This window comes from Kogia breviceps, chromosome 6 (assembly GCF_026419965.1).
Source record: "Kogia breviceps isolate mKogBre1 chromosome 6, mKogBre1 haplotype 1, whole genome shotgun sequence".
Taxonomy (NCBI): Eukaryota; Metazoa; Chordata; class Mammalia; order Artiodactyla; family Physeteridae; genus Kogia; species Kogia breviceps.
In genome coordinates, this window is record NC_081315.1 from 115,910,823 (window position 1) to 115,919,327 (window position 8,505).

The window sequence follows — 8,505 nt, forward strand, 5'->3', positions numbered from 1 at the left end:
TACAGGACCTAGAACAATAGTATTGGCAAACCCCTCCAGCCAAACACCACCAGGAAGGCCTCTGTAGTGCGTTGGGATTATGGGGAACATAAGCTTTCTTATTAAGAAGGTGTTAAAAGAGACTTACAGGATCTGGGCTATGTTAAGTAATTCTGAGGACAGTTTAGGGAAGTGGAATTTTGCCTAGGATTGTGTGCTGCCAGGAAACAGATGTAATTTTATGTTTGGGAATTTCAGTAATTCTTATTTAGAAAATAAGAACACAACAGTGGAAATTAAGTTGTATCCATAAAGAAGTAGCAGCCTCTCACAATAACGAGAAGGGGAGGTTTGGCCATGATTTGGTTTGGAAAATGTCCTTGTACTCAGAACATGACTCTCAGGTGGTCCTGTTTCCATCTTGCTCCATCATGGTCACAGACTGACCTTGTCTGATAATGGTGTTCTGTGAAATTGCCCATGTTCCGTGGAGAACACCATTGCCTAGCTGCAAGTACCAGGTCAGCTCCTAGCCACCTGAAGCCAGTTCTCAGATGTCTGGAACGGCTTTCCTCCTTCTTGGGACACAGGGACACCCATATATCATTTATCCAAGTCTTTAAAAGTTAAAAATCAACCTGTCAAAGTATGTTTAATCCTTTTTCCTTGATAAATACATTCATAACAACAAAACTGAAAAGACTATATAAAGCCATGGTTTTTATATGAGTGAAAGTTGGCAAAATATTTTAAAAGACTGAATTTAAATACTATTCTGCATGTCTGAATGTCCTATTGATGAGTCAGTGATGTTTGTGTGAATAATAAAAGAAAGGCCTATATGGCCTATAAATTACTATGTTATTTATTTTATAAAATTTTCTGACATACATTCTAGGCAGAACAGTATGCAGGTTCCTTAAAAAACTAAAAATAGAACTACCATACAACCCAGCAATCCCAATACTGGGCATATACCCTGAGAAAACCATAATTCAAAAAGAGTCATGTACCACAATTTTCACTGCAGCACTATTTACAATAGCCAGGACATGGAAGCAATGTAAATGTCCATCAACAGATGAATGGATAAAGAAGATGTGGTACATATATACAATGGAATATTAGTCATAAAAAGGAATGAAATTGGGTCATTTGTAGAAACACGGATGGACCTAGACACTGTCATACAGAGTGAAGTTAAGTCAGAAAGAGAAAAACAAATATCATATATTAATGCATATATGTGAAATCTGAAAAAATTGGTATAGACGATCTTACTTACAAAGCAGAAATAGAGACATAGATGTAGAGAACAAACATGAATACCAAGGGGGAAGTGTGGGCGGTGGTGGGATGAATTCGGAGATTGGGATTGACATGTATACACTATTGATACTATATATAAAATAGATAACTAATGAGAAACTACTGTATAGCACAGGGAACTCTACTAATGCTCTTTGGTGACTTAAATGAGAAGGAAATCCAAAAAAAGAGGGGATATATGTATACGTATAGCTGATTCACTTTGCTGTACAGTATAAACTAACACGATATTGTAAAGCAACTATACTCCAGTAAAAAGAGAAAAAAGAAATGCTAATTCCTCTGCATTAAAAGTATCCTCTCTTGGGACTTCCCTGGCAGTCCAGTCATTAACACTCCACCCCTCAGTGCAGGGGGCATGGGTTTGATCCCTCGTCAGGGTAAGATCCCACATGACACACGGCACAGCCAAAACAAAAAAAAAGTATCCACTCTTAAAAACCACAGAGTCATTCAGATCTCTGACTTTATAGAAAATATTATTACCTGTTGTAATCTGAAAAAAAATTGCATTAAGTGAAAGGAAAACTATTTTAACTCAGTGTTAATTTAATGGTTTCTGAGCTTATAGAATTTATTCTTGCTTAATGGTATTTTATAGTCTCAAACTAGGGGGTATTTGTTGATATTGCTTGGCAGCTTTATGTCACAGACATGTAGGTGCTAACCTCAAATAACTCCCATATTTAAGCCCTTAGTTTACTATGGGTCTATGTATTAGTCAGAAAAAAAACCAATAGGATGTATATATACAAAGAAAGAGATCTATTATAAGGAATTGCCTCATGCAATTATGGAGATTGACAAGTCTAAATCTGCAGTGTGGTCTGGCAAGCTAGAGACCTAGGAGAGTCGATGATGCAGATGACGTCCGAAGGCAGACTCTGTAGAATTCCCTCTTGACTGGGGAAGCTGGTCTCTTTGTTCTATTCAGGCCTTTAACTGATTGGATGTGGCCCACCCACATTATGGACGACAATCTGCTTACTCCAAATTCACTGATTTCTATGTTGATCTCATCAAAAACACCCTCCAAGTTGACACAGTCTATTATGGGGTGAGTTTTATAGATTTTTAAAATTTCACTGTGTCCACTCTCCAAGAGCATAAGAAATAAAAATAAAAGCAAAAATAAACAAATGTGACCTAAAAACACTTATAAGTTTTTGCACAGCAAAAGAAACCATCAACAAGACAAAGAGACAGCCTACAGGCTGGGAGAAAATATTTGCAAACGACATGACTGACAAGGGCTTAATTTCCAAAATATACAAACAGCTCATACAGCTCAACAACAAAAAAAAAACAAGCAACCCATCAAAAAGTGGGCAGAAGACCTAAATAGACATTTCTCCAAAGAAAACAGACAGATGGTCCAACAGGCACAAGAAAAGATGCAGAACATCACTAATTATTAGAGAAATGCAAATCAATGAGGTATCACTTCAGTCCAATCAGAATGGCCTTCGTCAAAAAGTCTACAGATAAAAACTGCTGGAGACTGTTGAGACCATCAGCACTGAATATGTGACTGAAACCCAGTTAAAGCCTCTACATAAAATTTTAAGAATCTGGCAGGCAGGTGCAGAGAACTACTCATCTTAACACTTGCAGGAAACAAGTCTCTTATGTTCGCAGGCCAGAAACATGCATGAATCAAAAGCAAATATATTTCCACCCATGTGGCTGACAGGGTCTTGATGCTCCAGCCTGGTGTCAGGCCTGAGCCTCGGAGGTGGGAGAGGCGAGTTCAGGACACTGGACCACCAGAGACCTCCTGGCCCCATGTAATATCAATCAGCAAGAGGGCACCCAGAGATCTCTGTCTCATCCCTAAGACCCAGCTCAACCCAAGGGCCAACAGACTCCAGCGCTGGATGCCCCATGCCAAACAACTACAGGAACACAACCACACCCATTAGCAGAGAGGCTGCCTAAAATCATACTAAGTTCACAGACACCCCAAAACACACCACCGGATGCAGCCCTGCCCACCAGAAAGAAAGATCAGCCCCACCACCAGATCACAGGCACCAGTCCCTTCCACCAGGAAGCCTACACAACTCACTGAACCAAGCTTACCCACTGGGGTCAGACACCAAAACAACGGGAACTACAAACCTGCAGCCTATGAAAAGGAGATCTCAAACACAGTAAGCTAAGCAAAATGGGAAGACAGATATGCAGCAGATGAGGGAGCAAGGTAAAAACCCACCAGACCAAACAAATGAAGAGGAAATAGGCAGTCTACCTGAAAAAGAATTCAGAATAATGATAGTAAAGATGATCCAAAATCCTGAAAATAGAATGGAGAAAATACAAGAAACGTTTAACAAGGACCTAGAAGAACTAAAGAGCAAACAAACAATGATGAACAACACAATAAATGAAATTTAAAATACTCTAGAAGAAATCAATAGCAGAATAATTGAGGCAGAAGAAGGGATAAGTGACCTGGAAGATAAAATAGTGGAAATAACTACCGCAGAGCAGAATAAAGATAAAAGAATGAAAAGAATTGAGGACAGTCTCAGAGACCTCTGGAACAACATTAAAGGCACCAACACTTGAATTATAGGGGTCCCAGAAGAAGAAGAGAAAAAGAAAGGCTCTGAGAAAATACTGAAAGAGATTATAGTTGAAAACTTCCCTAATATGGGAAAGGAAATAGTCAATCAAGCCCAGGAAGCGCAGAGAGTCCCATACAGAATAAATCAAAGGAGAAACACGCCAAGAAACATATTAATCAAACTATCAAAAATTAAATCCAAACTAAAAATATTAAAAGCAGCAAGGGAAAAGCAACAAATAACATAAAACGCAATCCCCATAACGTTAAAAGCTGATCTTTCAGCAGAACCTCTGCAAGACAGAAGGGAGTGGCAGGACATATTTAAAGTGATGAAAGGGAAAAACCTACAACCAAGATTACTCTACCCAGCAAGGATGTCATTCAGATACAACAGAGAAATTAAAACCTTTACAGACAAGCAAAAGTTAAGAGAATTCAGCATCACCAAACCAGGTTTACAACAAATGCTAAAGGAACTTCTCTAGGCAGGAAACACAAGAGAAGGAAAAGACCTACAAAAACAAACTCAAAACAATTAAGAAAACGGGAATACGAACATACATATCGATAATTACCTTAAATGTAAATGTATTAAATGCTCCAATCAAAAGACACAGACTGAATGGATACACAAAGAAGAACCATATATATGCTGTCTACAAGAGACCCACTTCAGACCTAGGGACACATACAGACTGAAAGTGAGGGGATGGAAAAAGATATTCCATGCAAATGGAAATCAAAGGAAAGCTGGAGTAGCAATTCTCATATCAGACAAAATAGACTTTAAAGACTATTACAAGAGACAGAGAAGGACACTACATAATGATGAAGGGATCAATCCAAGAAGAAGATATAACAATTGTAAATATCTATGCACCCAACATAGGAGCACCTCACTACATAAGGCAAATGCTAACAGCCATAAAACGGGAAATCAACAGTAACACAATAATAGCAGGGGACTTTAACACCCCACTTTCACCAATGGACAGATCATCCAAAATGAAAATAAATAAATAAACACAAGCTTTAAATGACACATTAGACCTGATGGACTTAATTGATATTTATAGGACATTCCATCCAAAAACAACAGAATACACTTTCTTCTCAATTGCTCATGGAACATTCTCCAGGATAGATCATATCTTGGGTCACAAATCAAGCCTTGGTAAATTTAAGAAAATTGAAATCGTAACAAGTACCTTTTCCAACCACAACACTTTAAGAATAGATATCAATTACAGAAAAAAAAAACTGTAAAAAATACAAACACATGGAGGCTAAACAGTACACTACTAAATAACCAAGAGATCACTGAAGAAATCAAAGTGGAAATCAAAAATTACCTAGAAACAAATGACAATGAAAACACGATGACCCAAAACGGGGACATTAGTCTGCCATCTTCTAGGTCTGCTGGCTTTCTTTGCCCCAACAACTCATCTCCCAATTTACTGGCCTGTTGTGTGGTGAGCAGAACCATTTTGGACTTGGTAGCTGATATATACAGATATATATAAGAGGAGATTTATTACAGGAATTAGCTCATGTGATTATGGAAACCAAGGAGTCCCATGATCTGCTATCTGCAAACTGGAGACCCAGGAAATCTGGTGGTGTTCAGTCTGAGTATGAAGACCTGATAACCAGGGAAGATGATGGTATAAGTCCAAGTCCAAAGGCACGAAAATTAGGGAGCTGAGGGTGTAAGCCCTGATATTAGTCCAAAGGCCAGAGAACCAGCAGTGCTGATGTCAGAGGGCAGGAGAAGATGGATGTTTCAGCTCAAACAGAGCAAATTCACCTTTCCTCTGCCTTTTTGTTCTATTGAGGCCCTCAAGAGATTAGATGGTGTCCACTTGCATTGGTACAATGATCATCTTTACTCAGTCTAACAATCAAATGCTAATCTCTTCCAAAAACATGCTCACAGACACACCCAGAAATCATGCTTTACCAGCCATCTGGGCAGCCATTAGTCCACTGAAATTGACAGATAAGATTAACCATCACACTCATTACAATATATTAAACAAAATGATGTATAGGAAAATTCTACAATTCCAAGTACAATTGCTAAAATGTCAGACTCTATACAGACTTCTTTTTAAAAGCTGAAGAGTGCTAACAGAGGGGAAGTGCAATGTTACTGTATGCAAAACAACTATTTATAACTATTTTTACTATGCGGGAATCAGGAAGCAATATTGTAAGCATTTTACAATTTTTACTTATGTATGTAAGCAATATACATAACAACTGTTTTAGTTCTATTTAAGGAGATTGGTGGTGAGGGAATGGTATATCATACTTATATGTACTACTTAAAGTAATGGGGAACGAGCTGAAAGTCAGCATTTGTTGCACAGAACATCTGAGTTTCAGAAATGAATTTCTGATATTAAGAAGGTTATGTGCAATTTTATTTCAATAACTTAGGTGGCAGCCAGGATGTACCGATCACCCTATCTTAAAAGAATACAAAGTATCCATTTCCTTTCTTACACCCTGGACATCAGGAAGCTTTAATTGCTACCTCATCTTGGGACTTGATTCCCTTGGAATCATGAGCATCAATGGATTAACAAAGTCAGAAGATTATTCGGTTTCCCTCTCCCTGTCAGCAAACACCGCGCACTGCAGTGGCGAGCAAGATTTTTGGTGGCAGGAAGGCCTCTGTGATGTTGCCAAACTCCTGTGGAAGGCTGTGGAGCCTGCAACAACTGTTGTTTGCACAGATGCTGACTGCCAGGATTCAGTAGCCTAGAGTAACAACTCCTAAATATTTACTGAGTGATCACTGTACTGGGATTATGTCGATTGTTTAAATACAGGTAATAAACAGAAAGTCCTGATTCCTGTTCCCTTGGAGTCAAAAATGAACAGCAAAAGGAGGACATGGACTGAGGCAGCTTCTCGGAAGTGGATGAAGTCCCTGATGCAGTCTGCGAGAACTTCTTTATATAGTCACCACGTTGCGAATGAATAAGTTCACTTTTGTGAACTCTGAGCATGGAAATGTGCTTAAAGTTGCTGGGACCCTGCTTGATGACACTCCTAATCTAGACCTTGATGCTGTCAAAGATACAAAAAAAAATCCTTCCTCTTAGACAAAGAGAGAATGATGGGCGAGGTGCTACTATTTCTTAAAATCCATCCCATCTTCATTTGCAAACGTATGAGCTAAAGTACAGTCTAACTTTAAATGAATCAGTACGTGAAGACGAATCTGCTTAAGACATGCAGAGGATAAGGAAGGCTTCTGCTTCAAAATCTCTGTACTTTATAAACATGAAAGTTTTGTGTTTCTCTCTATTCAAATCAAATATATACAATTTAATGGATTTTATAAAAAATCTTATCTTTGCTCATGGGGAGAAAGGATTACAACTGTTGGTCTAAGTTGGTAACAATGCAAAGTAAACTCCTACTTGTCCTATCAAAACATTAAGATATCTAAATATGGTAACATTCATCACACTTTAAAAAGGGGCTGACAGTGCTTCCCTGGTGGTGCAGTGGTTGGGAGTCCGCCTGCCGATGCAGGGAACGCGGGTTCATGCCCCGGTCCAGGAAGATCCCACATGCCGCTGAGCGGCTGGGCCCGTGAGCCATGGCCGCCGAGCCTGCGTGTCCGGAGCCTGTGCTCCGCAATGGGAGAGGCCACAACAGTGAGAGGCCCGCATACAGCAAAAAAAAAAAAAAAAAGAAAGAAAAAAAAGAAAAGGGGCTGACAATCTACTCTCTAAAAGAAATATTTTTTTCTTCCCATGGAAGGAAAAGAAGTTTTCATAGTTATGCAAGCAAACACACACACACACACACACACACACACACACACCTGCATGACCTTGTATTTTCAAGCTAAGGAGCAACAATTTAGAACGTAAATTATCTTCCATATGTTATGTATTAGTTATTTCTCTTATCGAACACTCCACATATAAAAACTGAAGCACATGCACATAACACACTCGTTTTCTTCTTCCAAAAACATTCAGATTTGTGGTGTCTAAACTAAATACTCTCCAATGTTTGTTTCTTTCCTTTCTTAATAAAGAAATATAAAAACATAAAATCCCTTCAGGTATTGTAATGTGATAAGGGTAGACCACAGCTCATAATTATTACCCAGATTGGGAGACTTTATGGCAAAGAAAATGAACAATTTACCAGTCACACGTAACAACAAGAATGGCTCTCTCAAAAATAAAACCAAACATTAGAATCCAGACGAAAGAATACATACTGTATGACGACATTTACATCAAGTTTTAAAGCAGGCAAAACCAAGCTCTGATATTTAGGGATGTATGCTTCAATGATAAAACTATACATAAAAGCGAAGAAACAAAATCCCCAAAGAAGACTGTGGTTTCCTTTGTGGAGACACTAAGAAATAATGACTGAGAGGGGCATGAAGGGTATTTCTGGACCAGTGACAATATAAGTAAACTAGTGTTTGCATTGCAGTAAATAGATGAGAAATAAACTGTGCTTATGGGTGTAGGCACTTCTCCATCAGTGTGTTTCATTGCGTAATGTAAAGTTAGAAAAGACATAATTTGTGAATCCAATTATATTTCAAGAGTCTTAAGAAAAGGCTAGGGCTTCCCTGG